The following is an 18,904-nucleotide window of genomic DNA, read 5'->3' as shown; positions in this document are numbered from 1 at the left end:
GGTCTTTAAAATTCTCAAGGTCAAATATCCTCACGCTTATTTCTGCTTAACCGTACATACGTGGTTGACCATACTCATGTCAAAATGAGGTCACGTAAATGAAGACGTCATATGGTAGTCACAACAAGATCGGACCAATAGTTTGCCAAATACGGGTCTTTAAAATTCTCAAGGTCAAATATCCTCACGCTTATTTCTGCTTAACCGTAAATAAGTGGTTGACCATACTCATGTCAAAATGAGGTCAGGTAAGTGAAAACGTCATATGGTAGTCACAACAAGATCGGACCAATAGTTTGCCAAATACGGGTCTTTAAAATTCTCAAGGTCAAATATCTTCACGCTTATTTCTGCTAAACCGTAAATACGTGGTTCACCATACTCATGTCAAAATGAGGTCAGGTAAAAGAAAACGTCATATGGTAGTCACAACTAGATCGGACCAATAGTTTGCCAAATACGGGTCTTTAAAATTCTCAAGGTCAAATATCTTCACGCTTATTTCTGCTAAACCGTAAATACGTGGTTCACCATACTCATGTCAAAATGAGGTCACGTAAATGAAAACGTCATATGGTAGTCACAACAAGATCGGACCAATAGTTTGCCAAATACGGGTCTTTAAAATTCTCAAGGTCAAATATCTTCACGCTTATTTCTGCTAAACCGTAAATACGTGGTTGACCATACTCATGTCAAAATGAGGTCAGGTAAGTGAAAACGTCATATGGTAGTCACAACAAGATCGGACCAATAGTTTGCCAAATACGGGTCTTTAAAATTCTCAAGGTCAAATATCCTCACGCTTATTTCTGCTTAACCGTACATACGTGGTTGACCATACTCATGTCAAAATGAGGTCACGTAAATGAAAACGTCATATGGTAGTCACAACAAGATCGGACCAATAGTTTGCCAAATACGGGTCTTTAAAATTCTCAAGGTCAAATATCCTCACGCTTATTTCTGCTAAACCGTAAATACGTGGTTGACCATACTCATGTCAAAATGAGGTCAGGTAAGTGAAAACGTCATATGGTAGTCACAACAAGATCGGACCAATAGTTTGCCAAATACAGGTCTTTAAAATTCTCAAGGTCAAATATCTTCACGCTTATTTCTGCTAAACCGTAAATACGTGGTTCACCATACTCATGTCGAAATGAGGTCAGGTAAAAGAAAACGTCATATGGTAGTCACAACAAGTTCGGACCAATAGTTTGCCAAATACGGGTCTTTAAAATTCTCAAGGTCAAATATCCTCACGCTTATTTCTGCTTAACCGTACATACGTGGTTGACCATACTCATGTCAAAATGAGGTCACGTAAATGAAAACGTCATATGGTAGTCACAACAAGATCGGACCAATAGTTTGCCAAATACGGGTCTTTAAAATCCTCAAGGTCAAATATCCTCACGCTTATTTCTGCTTAACCGTAAATAAGTGGTTGACCATACTCATGTCAAAATGAGGTCAGGTAAGTGAAAACGTCATATGGTAGTCACAACAAGATCGGACCAATAGTTTGCCAAATACGGGTCTTTAAAATTCTCAAGGTCAAATATCTTCACGCTTATTTCTGCTAAACCGTAAATACGTGGTTCACCATACTCATGTCAAAATGAGGTCAGGTAAAAGAAAACGTCATATGGTAGTCACAACAAGATCGGATCAATAGTTTGCCAAATACGGGTCTTTAAAATTCTCAAGGTCAAATATCCTCACGCTTATTTCTGCTTAACCGTACATACGTGGTTGACCATACTCATGTCAAAATGAGGTCACGTAAATGAAAACGTCATATGGTAGTCACAACAAGATCGGACCAATAGTTTGCCAAATACGGGTCTTTAAAATTCTCAAGGTCAAATATCCTCACGCTTATTTCTGCTTAACCGTACATACGTGGTTGACCATACTCATGTCAAAATGAGGTCACGTAAATGAAAACGTCATATGGTAGTCACAACAAGATCGGACCAATAGTTTGCCAAATACGGGTCTTTAAAATTCTCAAGGTCAAATATCCTCACGCTTATTTCTGCTAAACCGTAAATACGTGGTTGACCATACTCATGTCAAAATGAGGTCAGGTAAGTGAAAACGTCATATGGTAGTCACAACAAGATCGGACCAATAGTTTGCCAAATACGGGTCTTTAAAATTCTCAAGGTCAAATATCTTCACGCTTATTTCTGCTAAACCGTAAATACGTGGTTGACCATACTCATGCCAAAATGAGGTCAGGTAAGTGAAAACGTCATATGGTAGTCACAACAAGATCGGACCAATAGTTTGCCAAATACGGGTCTTTAAAATTCTCAAGGTCAAATATCCTCACGCTTATTTCTGCTTAACCGTAAATACGTAGTTGACCTTACTCATGTCAAAATGAGGTCACGTAAATGAAAACGTCATATGGTGGTCACAACAAGATCGGACCAATAGTTTGCCAAATACGGGTCTTTAAAATTCTCAAGGTCAAATATCCTCACGCTTATTTCTGCTAAACCGTAAATACGTGGTTGACCATACTCATGTCAAAATGAGGTCAGGTAAGTGAAAACGTCATATGGTAGTCACAACAAGATCGGACCAATAGTTTGCCAAATACGGGTCTTCAAAATTCTCAAGGTCAAATATCTTAACGCTTATTTCTGCTAAACCGTAAATACGTGGTTGACCATACTCATGTCAAAATGAGGTCAGGTAAGTGAAAACGTCATATGGTAGTCACAACAAGATCGGACCAATAGTTTGCCAAATACGGGTCTTTAAAATCCTCAAGGTCAAATATCCTCACGCTTATTTCTGCTTAACCGTAAATACGTGGTTGACCATACTCATGTCAAAATGAGGTCACGTAAATGAAAACGTCATATGGTAGTCACAACAAGATCGGACCAATAGTTTGCCAAATACGGGTCTTTAAAATTCTCAAGGTCAAATATCCTCACGCTTATTTCTGCTAAACCGTAAATACGTGGTTGACCATACTCATGTCAAAATGAGGTCAGGTAAGTGAAAACGTCATATGGTAGTCACAACAAGATCGGACCAATAGTTTGCCAAATACGGGTCTTTAAAATTCTCAAGGTCAAATATCCTCACGCTTATTTCTGCTTAACCGTAAATACGTGGTTGACCATACTCATGTCAAATTGAGGTCACGTAAATGAAAACGTCATATGGTAGTCACAACAAGATCGGACCAATAGTTTGCCAAATACGGGACATTAAAATTCTCAAGGTCAAATATCCTCACGCTTATTTCTGCTAAACCGTAAATACGTGGTTGACCATACTCATGTCAAAATGAGGTCACGTAAATGAAAACGTCATATGGAAGTCACAACAAGATCGGACCAATAGTTTGCCAAATACGGGTCTTTAAAATTCTCAAGGTCAAATATCCTCACGCTTATTTCTGCTAAACCGTAAATACGTGGTTGACCATATTCATGTCAAAATGAGGTCAGGTAAGTGAAAACGTCATATGGTAGTCACAACAAGATCGGACCAATAGTTTGCCAAATACGGGTCTTTAAAATTCTCAAGGTCAAATATCCTCACGCTTATTTCTGCTTAACCGTACATACGTGGTTGACCATACTCATGTCAAAATGAGGTCACGTAAATGAAAACGTCATATGGTAGTCACAACAAGATCGGACCAATAGTTTGCCAAATACGGGTCTTTAAAATCCTCAAGGTCAAATATCCTCACGCTTATTTCTGCTTAACCGTAAATAAGTGGTTGACCATACTCATGTCAAAATGAGGTCAGGTAAGTGAAAACGTCATATGGTAGTCACAACAAGATCGGACCAATAGTTTGCCAAATACGGGTCTTCAAAATTCTCAAGGTCAAATATCTTAACGCTTATTTCTGCTAAACCGTAAATACGTGGTTGACCATACTCATGTCAAAATGAGGTCAGGTAAGTGAAAACGTCATATGGTAGTCACAACAAGATCGGACCAATAGTTTGCCAAATACGGGTCTTTAAAATTCTCAAGGTCAAATATCCTCACGCTTATTTCTGCTTAACCGTAAATACGTGGTTGACCATACTCATGTCAAATTGAGGTCACGTAAATGAAAACGTCATATGGTAGTCACAACAAGATCGGACCAATAGTTTGCCAAATACGGGACATTAAAATTCTCAAGGTCAAATATCCTCACGCTTATTTCTGCTAAACCGTAAATACGTGGTTGACCATACTCATGTCAAAATGAGGTCACGTAAATGAAAACGTCATATGGAAGTCACAACAAGATCGGACCAATAGTTTGCCAAATACGGGTCTTTAAAATTCTCAAGGTCAAATATCCTCACGCTTATTTCTGCTAAACCGTAAATACGTGGTTGCCCATATTCATGTCAAAATGAGGTCAGGTAAGTGAAAACGTCATATGGTAGTCACAACAAGATCGGACCAATAGTTTGCCAAATACGGGTCTTTAAAATTCTCAAGGTCAAATATCTTCACGCTTATTTCTGCTAAACCGTAAATACGTGGTTGACCATACTCATGTCAAAATGAGGTCAGGTAAGTGAAAACGTCATATGGTAGTCACAACAAGATCGGACCAATAGTTTGCCAAATACGGGTCTTTAAAATTCTCAAGGTCAAATATCCTCACGCTTATTTCTGCTTAACCGTACATACGTGGTTGACCATACTCATGTCAAAATGAGGTCACGTAAATGAAAACGTCATATGGTAGTCACAACAAGATCGGACCAATAGTTTGAAAAATACGGGTCTTTAAAATCCTCAAGGTCAAATATCCTCACGCTTATTTCTGCTAAACCGTAAATACGTGGTTGACCATACTCATGTCAAAATGAGGTCACGTAAATGAAAGCGTCATATGGTAGTCACAACAAGATCGGACCAATAGTTTGCCAAATACGGGTCTTTAAAATTCTCAAGGTCAAATATCTTCACGCTTATTTCTGCTAAACCGTAAATACGTGGTTGACCATACTCATGTCGAAATGAGGTCAGGTAAAAGAAAACGTCATATGGTAGTCACAACAAGTTCGGACCAATAGTTTGCCAAATACGGGTCTTTAAAATTCTCAAGGTCAAATATCCTCACGCTTATTTCTGCTTAACCGTACATACGTGGTTGACCATACTCATGTCAAAATGAGGTCACGTAAATGAAAACGTCATATGGTAGTCACAACAAGATCGGACCAATAGTTTGCCAAATACGGGTCTTTAAAATCCTCAAGGTCAAATATCCTCACGCTTATTTCTGCTTAACCGTAAATAAGTGGTTGACCATACTCATGTCAAAATGAGGTCAGGTAAGTGAAAACGTCATATGGTAGTCACAACAAGATCGGACCAATAGTTTGCCAAATACGGGTCTTTAAAATTCTCAAGGTCAAATATCTTCACGCTTATTTCTGCTAAACCGTAAATACGTGGTTCACCATACTCATGTCAAAATGAGGTCAGGTAAAAGAAAACGTCATATGGTAGTCACAACTAGATCGGACCAATAGTTTGCCAAATACGGGTCTTTAAAATTCTCAAGGTCAAATATCTTCACGCTTATTTCTGCTAAACCGTAAATACGTGGTTCACCATACTCATGTCAAAATGAGGTCACGTAAATGAAAACGTCATATGGTAGTCACAACAAGATCGGACCAATAGTTTGCCAAATACGGGTCTTTAAAATTCTCAAGGTCAAATATCTTCACGCTTATTTCTGCTAAACCGTAAATACGTGGTTGGCCATACTCATGTCAAAATGAGGTCAGGTAAGTGAAAACGTCATATGGTAGTCACAACAAGATCGGACCAATAGTTTGCCAAATACGGGTCTTTAAAATTCTCAAGGTCAAATATCCTCACGCTTATTTCTGCTTAACCGTACATACGTGGTTGACCATACTCATGTCAAAATGAGGTCACGTAAATGAAAACGTCATATGGTAGTCACAACAAGATCGGACCAATAGTTTGCCAAATACGGGTCTTTAAAATTCTCAAGGTCAAATATCCTCACGCTTATTTCTGCTAAACCGTAAATACGTGGTTGACCATACTCATGTCAAAATGAGGTCAGGTAAGTGAAAACGTCATATGGTAGTCACAACAAGATCGGACCAATAGTTTGCCAAATACAGGTCTTTAAAATTCTCAAGGTCAAATATCTTCACGCTTATTTCTGCTAAACCGTAAATACGTGGTTCACCATACTCATGTCGAAATGAGGTCAGGTAAAAGAAAACGTCATATGGTAGTCACAACAAGTTCGGACCAATAGTTTGCCAAATACGGGTCTTTAAAATTCTCAAGGTCAAATATCCTCACGCTTATTTCTGCTTAACCGTACATACGTGGTTGACCATACTCATGTCAAAATGAGGTCACGTAAATGAAAACGTCATATGGTAGTCACAACAAGATCGGACCAATAGTTTGCCAAATACGGGTCTTTAAAATCCTCAAGGTCAAATATCCTCACGCTTATTTCTGCTTAACCGTAAATAAGTGGTTGACCATACTCATGTCAAAATGAGGTCAGGTAAGTGAAAACGTCATATGGTAGTCACAACAAGATCGGACCAATAGTTTGCCAAATACGGGTCTTTAAAATTCTCAAGGTCAAATATCTTCACGCTTATTTCTGCTAAACCGTAAATACGTGGTTCACCATACTCATGTCAAAATGAGGTCAGGTAAAAGAAAACGTCATATGGTAGTCACAACAAGATCGGACCAATAGTTTGCCAAATACGGGTCTTTAAAATTCTCAAGGTCAAATATCCTCACGCTTATTTCTGCTTAACCGTACATACGTGGTTGACCATACTCATGTCAAAATGAGGTCACGTAAATGAAAACGTCATATGGTAGTCACAACAAGATCGGACCAATAGTTTGCCAAATACGGGTCTTTAAAATTCTCAAGGTCAAATATCCTCACGCTTATTTCTGCTTAACCGTACATACGTGGTTGACCATACTCATGTCAAAATGAGGTCACGTAAATGAAAACGTCATATGGTAGTCACAACAAGATCGGACCAATAGTTTGCCAAATACGGGTCTTTAAAATTCTCAAGGTCAAATATCCTCACGCTTATTTCTGCTAAACCGTAAATACGTGGTTGACCATACTCATGTCAAAATGAGGTCAGGTAAGTGAAAACGTCATATGGTAGTCACAACAAGATCGGACCAATAGTTTGCCAAATACGGGTCTTTAAAATTCTCAAGGTCAAATATCCTCACGCTTATTTCTGCTAAACCGTAAATACGTGGTTGACCATATTCATGTCAAAATGAGGTCAGGTAAGTGAAAACGTCATATGGTAGTCACAACAAGATCGGACCAATAGTTTGCCAAATACGGGTCTTTAAAATTCTCAAGGTCAAATATCCTCACGCTTATTTCTGCTTAACCGTACATACGTGGTTGACCATACTCATGTCAAAATGAGGTCACGTAAATGAAGACGTCATATGGTAGTCACAACAAGATCGGACCAATAGTTTGCCAAATACGGGTCTTTAAAATTCTCAAGGTCAAATATCCTCACGCTTATTTCTGCTTAACCGTACATACGTGGTTGACCATACTCATGTCAAAATGAGGTCACGTAAATGAAAACGTCATATGGTAGTCACAACAAGATCGGACCAATAGTTTGCCAAATACGGGTCTTTAAAATTCTCAAGGTCAAATATCCTCACGCTTATTTCTGCTAAACCGTAAATACGTGGTTGACCATACTCATGTCAAAATGAGGTCAGGTAAGTGAAAACGTCATATGGTAGTCACAACAAGATCGGACCAATAGTTTGCCAAATACAGGTCTTTAAAATTCTCAAGGTCAAATATCTTCACGCTTATTTCTGCTAAACCGTAAATACGTGGTTCACCATACTCATGTCGAAATGAGGTCAGGTAAAAGAAAACGTCATATGGTAGTCACAACAAGTTCGGACCAATAGTTTGCCAAATACGGGTCTTTAAAATTCTCAAGGTCAAATATCCTCACGCTTATTTCTGCTTAACCGTACATACGTGGTTGACCATACTCATGTCAAAATGAGGTCACGTAAATGAAAACGTCATATGGTAGTCACAACAAGATCGGACCAATAGTTTGCCAAATACGGGTCTTTAAAATCCTCAAGGTCAAATATCCTCACGCTTATTTCTGCTTAACCGTAAATAAGTGGTTGACCATACTCATGTCAAAATGAGGTCAGGTAAGTGAAAACGTCATATGGTAGTCACAACAAGATCGGACCAATAGTTTGCCAAATACGGGTCTTTAAAATTCTCAAGGTCAAATATCTTCACGCTTATTTCTGCTAAACCGTAAATACGTGGTTCACCATACTCATGTCAAAATGAGGTCAGGTAAAAGAAAACGTCATATGGTAGTCACAACAAGATCGGACCAATAGTTTGCCAAATACGGGTCTTTAAAATTCTCAAGGTCAAATATCCTCACGCTTATTTCTGCTTAACCGTACATACGTGGTTGACCATACTCATGTCAAAATGAGGTCACGTAAATGAAAACGTCATATGGTAGTCACAACAAGATCGGACCAATAGTTTGCCAAATACGGGTCTTTAAAATTCTCAAGGTCAAATATCCTCACGCTTATTTCTGCTTAACCGTACATACGTGGTTGACCATACTCATGTCAAAATGAGGTCACGTAAATGAAAACGTCATATGGTAGTCACAACAAGATCGGACCAATAGTTTGCCAAATACGGGTCTTTAAAATTCTCAAGGTCAAATATCCTCACGCTTATTTCTGCTAAACCGTAAATACGTGGTTGACCATACTCATGTCAAAATGAGGTCAGGTAAGTGAAAACGTCATATGGTAGTCACAACAAGATCGGACCAATAGTTTGCCAAATACGGGTCTTTAAAATTCTCAAGGTCAAATATCCTCACGCTTATTTCTGCTAAACCGTAAATACGTGGTTGACCATATTCATGTCAAAATGAGGTCAGGTAAGTGAAAACGTCATATGGTAGTCACAACAAGATCGGACCAATAGTTTGCCAAATACGGGTCTTTAAAATTCTCAAGGTCAAATATCCTCACGCTTATTTCTGCTTAACCGTACATACGTGGTTGACCATACTCATGTCAAAATGAGGTCACGTAAATGAAGACGTCATATGGTAGTCACAACAAGATCGGACCAATAGTTTGCCAAATACGGGTCTTTAAAATTCTCAAGGTCAAATATCCTCACGCTTATTTCTGCTTAACCGTAAATAAGTGGTTGACCATACTCATGTCAAAATGAGGTCAGGTAAGTGAAAACGTCATATGGTAGTCACAACAAGATCGGACCAATAGTTTGCCAAATACGGGTCTTTAAAATTCTCAAGGTCAAATATCTTCACGCTTATTTCTGCTAAACCGTAAATACGTGGTTCACCATACTCATGTCAAAATGAGGTCAGGTAAAAGAAAACGTCATATGGTAGTCACAACTAGATCGGACCAATAGTTTGCCAAATACGGGTCTTTAAAATTCTCAAGGTCAAATATCTTCACGCTTATTTCTGCTAAACCGTAAATACGTGGTTCACCATACTCATGTCAAAATGAGGTCACGTAAATGAAAACGTCATATGGTAGTCACAACAAGATCGGACCAATAGTTTGCCAAATACGGGTCTTTAAAATTCTCAAGGTCAAATATCTTCACGCTTATTTCTGCTAAACCGTAAATACGTGGTTGACCATACTCATGTCAAAATGAGGTCAGGTAAGTGAAAACGTCATATGGTAGTCACAACAAGATCGGACCAATAGTTTGCCAAATACGGGTCTTTAAAATTCTCAAGGTCAAATATCCTCACGCTTATTTCTGCTTAACCGTACATACGTGGTTGACCATACTCATGTCAAAATGAGGTCACGTAAATGAAAACGTCATATGGTAGTCACAACAAGATCGGACCAATAGTTTGCCAAATACGGGTCTTTAAAATTCTCAAGGTCAAATATCCTCACGCTTATTTCTGCTAAACCGTAAATACGTGGTTGACCATACTCATGTCAAAATGAGGTCAGGTAAGTGAAAACGTCATATGGTAGTCACAACAAGATCGGACCAATAGTTTGCCAAATACAGGTCTTTAAAATTCTCAAGGTCAAATATCTTCACGCTTATTTCTGCTAAACCGTAAATACGTGGTTCACCATACTCATGTCGAAATGAGGTCAGGTAAAAGAAAACGTCATATGGTAGTCACAACAAGTTCGGACCAATAGTTTGCCAAATACGGGTCTTTAAAATTCTCAAGGTCAAATATCCTCACGCTTATTTCTGCTTAACCGTACATACGTGGTTGACCATACTCATGTCAAAATGAGGTCACGTAAATGAAAACGTCATATGGTAGTCACAACAAGATCGGACCAATAGTTTGCCAAATACGGGTCTTTAAAATCCTCAAGGTCAAATATCCTCACGCTTATTTCTGCTTAACCGTAAATAAGTGGTTGACCATACTCATGTCAAAATGAGGTCAGGTAAGTGAAAACGTCATATGGTAGTCACAACAAGATCGGACCAATAGTTTGCCAAATACGGGTCTTTAAAATTCTCAAGGTCAAATATCTTCACGCTTATTTCTGCTAAACCGTAAATACGTGGTTCACCATACTCATGTCAAAATGAGGTCAGGTAAAAGAAAACGTCATATGGTAGTCACAACAAGATCGGATCAATAGTTTGCCAAATACGGGTCTTTAAAATTCTCAAGGTCAAATATCCTCACGCTTATTTCTGCTTAACCGTACATACGTGGTTGACCATACTCATGTCAAAATGAGGTCACGTAAATGAAAACGTCATATGGTAGTCACAACAAGATCGGACCAATAGTTTGCCAAATACGGGTCTTTAAAATTCTCAAGGTCAAATATCCTCACGCTTATTTCTGCTTAACCGTACATACGTGGTTGACCATACTCATGTCAAAATGAGGTCACGTAAATGAAAACGTCATATGGTAGTCACAACAAGATCGGACCAATAGTTTGCCAAATACGGGTCTTTAAAATTCTCAAGGTCAAATATCCTCACGCTTATTTCTGCTTAACCGTAAATACGTGGTTGACCATACTCATGTCAAAATGAGGTCACGTAAATGAAAACGTCATATGGTAGTCACAACAAGATCGGACCAATAGTTTGCCAAATACGGGTCTTCAAAATTCTCAAGGTCAAATATCTTCACGCTTATTTCTGCTTAACCGTAAATACGTGGTTGACCATACTCATGTCAAAATGAGGTCAGGTAAGTGAAAACGTCATATGGTAGTCACAACAAGATCGGACCAATAGTTTGCCAAATACGGGTCTTTAAAATTCTCAAGGTCAAATATCCTCACGCTTATTTCTGTTTAACCGTAAATACGTGGTTGACCATACTCATGTCAAAATGAGGTCACGTAAATGAAAACGTCATATGGTAGTCACAACAAGATCGGACCAATAGTTTGCCAAATACGGGTCTTTAAAATTCTCAAGGTCAAATATCCTCACGCTTATTTCTGCTTAACCGTACATACGTGGTTGACCATACTCATGTCAAAATGAGGTCACGTAAATGAAAACGTCATATGGTAGTCACAACAAGATCGGACCAATAGTTTGCCAAATACGGGTCTTTAAAATTCTCAAGGTCAAATATCCTCACGCTTATTTCTGCTTAACCGTACATACGTGGTTGACCATACTCATGTCAAAATGAGGTCAGGTAAGTGAAAACGTCATATGGTAGTCACAACAAGATCGGACCAATAGTTTGCCAAATACGGGTCTTTAAAATTCTCAAGGTCAAATATCCTCACGCTTATTTCTGCTTAACCGTAAATACGTGGTTGACCATACTCATGTCAAAATGAGGTCACGTAAATGAAAACGTCATATGGTAGTCACAACAAGATCGGACCAATAGTTTGCCAAATACGGGTCTTTAAAATTCTCAAGGTCAAATATCCTCACGCTTATTTCTGCTAAACCGTAAATACGTGGTTGACCATACTCATGTCAAAATGAGGTCAGGTAAGTGAAAACGTCATATGGTAGTCACAACAAGATCGGACCAATAGTTTGCCAAATACGGGTCTTCAAAATTCTCAAGGTCAAATATCCTCACGCTTATTTCTGCTAAACCGTAAATACGTGGTTTACCATACTCATGTCAAAATGAGGTCAGGTAAGTGAAAACGTCATATGGTAGTCACAACAAGATCGGACCAATAGTTTGCCAAATACGGGTCTTTAAAATCCTCAAGGTCAAATATCCTCACGCTTATTTCTGCTTAACCGTAAATACGTGGTTGACCATACTCATGTCAAAATGAGGTCACGTAAATGAAAACGTTATATGGTAGTCACAACAAGATCGGACCAATAGTTTGCCAAATACGGGTCTTTAAAATTCTCAAGGTCAAATATCCTCACGATTATTTCTGGTAAACCGTAAATACGTGGTTGACCATACTCATGTCAAAATGAGGTCAGGTAAGTGAAAACGTCATATGGTAGTCACAACAAGATCGGACCAATAGTTTGCCAAATACGGGTCTTTAAAATTCTCAAGGTCAAATATCCTCACGCTTATTTCTGCTTAACCGTACATACGTGGTTGACCATACTCATGTCAAAATGAGGTCACGTAAATGAAAACGTCATATGGTAGTCACAACAAGATCGGACCAATAGTTTGCCAAATACGGGTCTTTAAAATTCTCAAGGTCAAATATCCTCATGCTTATTTCTGCTAAACCGTAAATACGTGGTTGACCATACTCATGTCAAAATGAGGTCAGGTAAGTGAAAACGTCATATGGTAGTCACAAGATCGGACCAATAGTTTGTCAAATACGGGTCTTTAAAATTCTCAAGGTCAAATATCCTCACGCTTATTTCAGCTTAACCGTAAATACGTGGTTGACCTTACTCATGTCAAAATGAGGTCACGTAAATGAAAACGTCATATGGTAGTCACAACAAGATCGGACCAATAGTTTGCCAAATACGGGTCTTTAAAATTCTCAAGGTCAAATATCCTCACGCTTATTTCTCCTAAACCGTAAATACGTGGTTGACCATACTCATGTCAAAATGAGGTCAGGTAAGTGAAAACGTCATATGGTAGTCACAACAAGATCGGACCAATAGTTTGCCAAATACGGGACTTCAAAATTCTCAAGGTCAAATATCCTCACGCTTATTTCTGCTAAACCGTAAATACGTGGTTGACCATACTCATGTCAAAATGAGGTCAGGTAAGTGAAAACGTCATATGGTAGTCACAACAAGATCGGACCAATAGTTTGCCAAATACGGGTCTTTAAAATCCTCAAGGTCAAATATCCTCACGCTTATTTCTGCTTAACCGTAAATACGTGGTTGACCATACTCATGTCAAAATGAGGTCACGTAAATGAAAACGTCATATGGTAGTCACAACAAGATCGGACCAATAGTTTGCCAAATACGGGTCTTTAAAATTCTCAAGGTCAAATATCTTCACGCTTATTTCTGCTAAACCGTAAATACGTGGTTGACCATACTCATGCCAAAATGAGGTCAGGTAAGTGAAAACGTCATATGGTAGTCACAACAAGATCGGACCAATAGTTTGCCAAATACGGGTCTTTAAAATTCTCAAGGTCAAATATCCTCACGCTTATTTCTGCTTAACCGTAAATACGTAGTTGACCTTACTCATGTCAAAATGAGGTCACGTAAATGAAAACGTCATATGGTGGTCACAACAAGATCGGACCAATAGTTTGCCAAATACGGGTCTTTAAAATTCTCAAGGTCAAATATCCTCACGCTTATTTCTGCTTAACCGTACATACGTGGTTGACCATACTCATTTCAAAATGAGGTCACGTAAATGAAAACGTCATATGGTAGTCACAACAAGATCGGACCAATAGTTTGCCAAATACGGGTCTTTAAAATCCTCAAGGTCAAATATCCTCACGCTTATTTCTGCTTAACCGTAAATAAGTGGTTGACCATACTCACGTCAAATTGAGGTCACGTAAATGAAAACGTCATATGGTAGTCACAACAAGATCGGACCAATAGTTTGCCAAATACGGGTCTTCAAAATTCTCAAGGTCAAATATCTTAACGCTTATTTCTGCTAAACCGTAAATACGTGGTTGACCATACTCATGTCAAAATGAGGTCAGGTAAGTGAAAACGTCATATGGTAGTCACAACAAGATCGGACCAATAGTTTGCCAAATACGGGTCTTTAAAATCCTCAAGGTCAAATATCCTCACGCTTATTTCTGCTTAACCGTAAATACGTGGTTGACCATACTCATGTCAAAATGAGGTCACGTAAATGTAAACTTCATATGGTAGTCACAACAAGATCGGACCAATAGTTTGCCAAATACGGGTCTTTAAAATTCTCAAGGTCAAATATACTCACGCTTATTTCTGCTAAACCGTAAATACGTGGTTGACCATACTCATGTCAAAATGAGGTCAGGTAAGTGAAAACGTCATATGGTAGTCACAACAAGATCGGACCAATAGTTTGCCAAATACGGGTCTTTAAAATTCTCAAGGTCAAATATCCTCACGCTTATTTCTGTTTAACCGTAAATACGTGGTTGACCATACTCATGTCAAAATGAGGTCACGTAAATGAAAACGTCATATGGTAGTCACAACAAGATCGGACCAATAGTTTGCCAAATACGGGTCTTTAAAATTCTCAAGGTCAAATATCCTCACGCTTATTTCTGCTTAACCGTACATACGTGGTTGACCATACTCATGTCAAAATGAGGTCACGTAAATGAAAACGTCATATGGTAGTCACAACAAGATCGGACCAATAGTTTGCCAAATACGGGTCTTTAAAATTCTCAAGGTCAAATATCCTCACGCTTATTTCTGCTTAACCGTAAATACGTGGTTGACCATACTCATGTCAAAATGAGGTCACGTAAATGAAAACGTCATATGGTAGTCACAACAAGATCGGACCAATAGTTTGCCAAATACGGGTCTTTAAAATTCTCAAGGTCAAATATCTTCACGCTTATTTCTGCTAAACCGTAAATACGTGGTTGACCATACTCATGTCAAAATGAGGTCAGGTAAGTGAAAACGTCATATGGTAGTCACAACAAGATCGGACCAATAGTTTGCCAAATACGGGTCTTTAAAATTCTCAAGGTCAAATATCCTCACGCTTATTTCTGCTTAACCGTACATACGTGGTTGACCATACTCATGTCAAAATGAGGTCACGTAAATGAAAACGTCATATGGTAGTCACAACAAGATCGGACCAATAGTTTGCCAAATACGGGTCTTTAAAATTCTCAAGGTCAAATATCCTCACGCTTATTTCTGCTAAACCGTAAATACGTGGTTGACCATACTCATGTCAAAATGAGGTCAGGTAAGTGAAAACGTCATATGGTAGTCACAACAAGATCGGACCAATAGTTTGCCAAATACGGGTCTTTAAAATTCTCAAGGTCAAATATCCTCACGCTTATTTCTGCTTAACCGTAAATACGTGGTTGACCATACTCATGTCGAAATGAGGTCAGGTAAAAGAAAACGTCATATGGTAGTCACAACAAGTTCGGACCAATAGTTTGCCAAATACGGGTCTTTAAAATCCTCAAGGTCAAATATCCTCACGCTTATTTCTTCTTAACCGTACATACGTGGTTGACCATACTCATGTCAAAATGAGGTCACGTAAATGAAATCGTCATATGGTAGTCACAACAAGATCGGACCAATAGTTTGCCAAATACGGGTCTTTAAAATCCTCAAGGTCAAATATCCTCACGCTTATTTCTGCTTAACCGTAAATACGTGGTTGACCATACTCATGTCAAAATGAGGTCAGGTAAATGAAAACGTCATATGGTAGTCACAACAAGATCGGACCAATAGTTTGCCAAATACGGGTCTTTAAAATTCTCAAGGTCAAATATCTTCACGCTTATTTCTGCTAAAACGTAAATACGTGTTTGACCATACTCATGTCAAAATGAGGTCACATAACAATTTCACGAAATGCTTCTCAGTATTCAGATCAAATATTACATCCCGTCCATTTTTCAAACACTACATTTATTGGTTTAGGCCGAGAAGCCTAAATCGGTTTAGATACAAATTTACAGGTTGTTAAGTAAGTTGATGTAACGTGATTTTTTACCTAACGGTGAAAACAAGATGGCCTAGTGGTCGTTTTACCTAAGGAGGACAAAACAACAGAACAGTTTGACACTTACGAAACTTCGTAAATCTCACGAAATATTGTTAGGGTGGTGAAATCTCTGAGTGTGATGGTGGGAAACGGCAGGAACTGGCTCAGAGACGTAACTAATGACGACCTTTCCTGTTTTCGGTGTTAACTCTTTGGGATCTGCTACCACGGAATTAGTACAGCAGTCAGTAAATGAGACGTCATACCTGCAGAAAGCAGTTTCATATCTCAGAGTCCACCACACTTATCACTTTCAAACGCAGTGGAGTGCTAGGGAAACATGATGACAAGGGAGAGATGGTATTGAGTGTAGATAAGATAAAGTTTAATGGGGAATGTAAGGGTAAAAATAACCACTCCACAAAAAACAACCTGACAAAATTCACACTATACAAACACACTCAGGGCCCACAACCTGTTTGCTATAGGTATCTCATTACCTGGTGGAGACTTCGCTCGTAAGACGTACGAGGTCAGGTAAAGTAGACGTCACCGATTATGGCCGCTGACCTTGTAGGGAGTGCCCAGTATGCGGACCACTTAATGAAGGAACGAGTATCCCTCGGTCAGTACAGTCTGTGTCAGTGGAGCAGTGTGAAAGCCAGATAATTGTTGTCTTGTGACTGCTGTGTTAACAACATGCCACCTGTTCGTTGCAATCTCCTTTCTGGTCATTGATAACGCCTTTAAGCACAACACCCAGACAAACCACCGACGTCTTAATCAAAGAAGGATCCTGGCTATTGGAAATAAACATTCCATTCTGTGACAACGTGTTGAAAGCTCAACTGTACGATTTAATCAAATAAGTCAAAGCACAAATATTATGTGATTGATCAGATTTTAGCAGACAAAGAACGTACTGTGCTGAGACTTCCGCCGTACTATCCCGATTTAAATCCCATTGAACTTATTTGGGAATATGTAGGACAATGGGTTGCAAGCTAGAACACAACATTTAAAATTAAGGACGTCGAGCATCTGTGTCGCCAGAGATTCGAAGAAATTGGGTAAGAGGAATGGGATGATGTATGTCAGCATGTGGAAAACTAGAAAACATTTATTATGAACAAGAAGGCATGATCGAAGACGCTATTGAACGTATTTTAATTAAAGATATTGGAGTGAACAGCAGCAGCGGTAGTGATGAATCGAGTGACATGTCAGAAAGCCAAAGTCTGTGAGGAGTAGAAGAATTGGAAGAGGACCGAAGAGATGTGAAGAATATAAAATTATCTAATACTCTCTGCAGTGTTATTTTATAGTGATATGTAGTGTAGTGAAATCGACTTTCCTGTGTTATATATCGTGGTTATATTTTATTTGGAGTGTACTGTACGCGGCCTGCTGCCATCCCTTCCACCAAACTTCTGGTAAGTGACTCGCTCCGAGGTTCCTATTCACAAAAGTTCAGCGGCCAAAAACGCTGGAACGCAGTATAGTAATGGGAATAGCTTCGGATAGGACGGCCGAATTTGAAACGTTGATATGTGAGTTCACCATCTAAGTACAGTCAGGGATGAGTTCGCAGCGAGAAACCTGTCGCAGTTCCACCACAAATCCCTCACGGACTGTCCTGGAATAGAAACCGGGCCACTGTGATGAGAATCCGGTTTGCTAACTAGACTGGATAGAAGAACGCCACGTCGTGCTCAATAAACGTTCGGATTCAAGCACAAAATTCAAAGATTCCAAGTTAAAGACACAGCACAGCTTTTGAGATTTTAGATTTTCACGGCCCTGCGGATGGAAACAGTACGTTTCCCCCGAAACGTCATCTACCGACGTGTCTACACGGCGCCGAAATCCATATAATATCCCTGCCGCTGTAAAAACCTCAGATCCTTCATAGGCCTATGTTTGTGAGTAGCGAATGTTTGCATGTGAGGTACACATCGACTGTCGTCGAGCGACAGAACGGTTAATACTGAGAAGGGTATGGAAACGGTCGTGGACTGCCTGAATATAGATGGCTGTGTTCTGGGTTGTAGCACCATGTAGTCTGGTAGATCATCGTTCTGATTATGGAGACAGTAAGGACCTCTGAAACGTCGGTAAATTTCTACCAGAGTACACGGCACAACAACCCAGAAGATAGCCATCTTCGAACTCAATGCCATGAAAACCTCAAATCCTATTTACCTGAATATAATGTCCACGAAATATCTGATGGAACTTAAGAATGGCCCCAGTTATGGTAACCGGCTCCAGGACTAGACACTGTTTTCTATGGGTATAGAATTTGCCTCTAACTTGGAGGGAACATCCTCAATTGAGGATGTATGATAACAAGGCGCTAGAGAGAATATTTGGACCCAACAGCGAGGAAGTAAAAGGATTAGGACAAAATTTGACAAAGAGGAGCTTAATACTTGTAATCAAGGAGGATGAGTTGGCCGTGCATTTAACTTGGACTGAAGAGAGGAATATATTACACAGTTGCAAGGGACAATCCAAGGAAAGAGACAACTTGACATACATAGGTGTAGATAGGAAAGTAATATTAAGATGGGTCTTAGAGAGCGTATTCAAATGACAAAGGACTGTGTACTTTTGTGAACAAGGTACTAAGAGTTCGGGTTCGTTAA

General features: G+C 39.1%; 1 protein-coding gene across 2 annotated transcripts in view; it reads right to left on the bottom strand.

Moving 5' to 3' along the window:
• The window catches only part of shps (putative monoamine oxidase sheepish), an 82,385-nt gene that overhangs the window by 43,189 nt on the left and 20,292 nt on the right, over window positions 1-18,904 (bottom strand). The gene's annotated exons all lie outside the window — the stretch shown is intronic.

The sequence above is a fragment of the Zootermopsis nevadensis genome, unplaced genomic scaffold, assembly GCF_977971745.1.
Source record: "Zootermopsis nevadensis isolate Lab colony 2312 unplaced genomic scaffold, Znev_1.0 Znev_ptg000017l, whole genome shotgun sequence".
Classification (NCBI taxonomy): domain Eukaryota; kingdom Metazoa; phylum Arthropoda; class Insecta; order Blattodea; family Termopsidae; genus Zootermopsis; species Zootermopsis nevadensis.
This window is presented reverse-complemented; position numbering and strand designations above follow the sequence as displayed.